Here is a 666-nt window from a genome sequence, read left to right on the forward strand (position 1 = left end):
CATTTTTAAGTAATTTTTAAAAATTATAAGTTATAATTAAAAAATATTTTTATTTTTATTGTTAAAATTTTATTAAATATATTTAAAAAATTATTAAACAATATATTTTTTTAACAATTTAATTACATCCAAATAAATGTTATATCACCGACCAAGTCAACAAAAGTAACTTTTATTCTTGGAATAAAATACTCGGCTAGTCTCAATCATAAGGGCCAAACATTTGATAAAAGGTCCATCAACGTCAGACTTGGCTCACCATTTCATTGTAAGCCAAGTTTGCCAACTACAAGACACATGACATAAGCCGGTCTACATTATGGACTTCTTCCATACTTACGAACTTCACAATGGAAAAACAGGTTAGGTGAATGTTATGGTGCCTAAAACATGATGTTTAAGTTACTAAAAAAGGTAAAAAATAATATTTAATAAATTTTAAAGATTTAATTTTTATTTTATATATTTAATTTTTTATTTATAAAAACAAGTTAAGTAATTTAAACACACAATCAAAAGCACTATAAAATTTACCAACAGATTAATGGTCCACATCTTCAAAATATTCCTCTGATCTCTTTCATATTTTCATCCTTTCATATATTTTATTTGAGACATTCTACTATATAGATTGAGGTTATATAGAGAGAATATAAATTTTTTTAT

The sequence above is a fragment of the Arachis ipaensis genome, chromosome B09 (assembly GCF_000816755.2).
Source record: "Arachis ipaensis cultivar K30076 chromosome B09, Araip1.1, whole genome shotgun sequence".
NCBI lineage: Eukaryota > Viridiplantae > Streptophyta > Magnoliopsida > Fabales > Fabaceae > Arachis > Arachis ipaensis.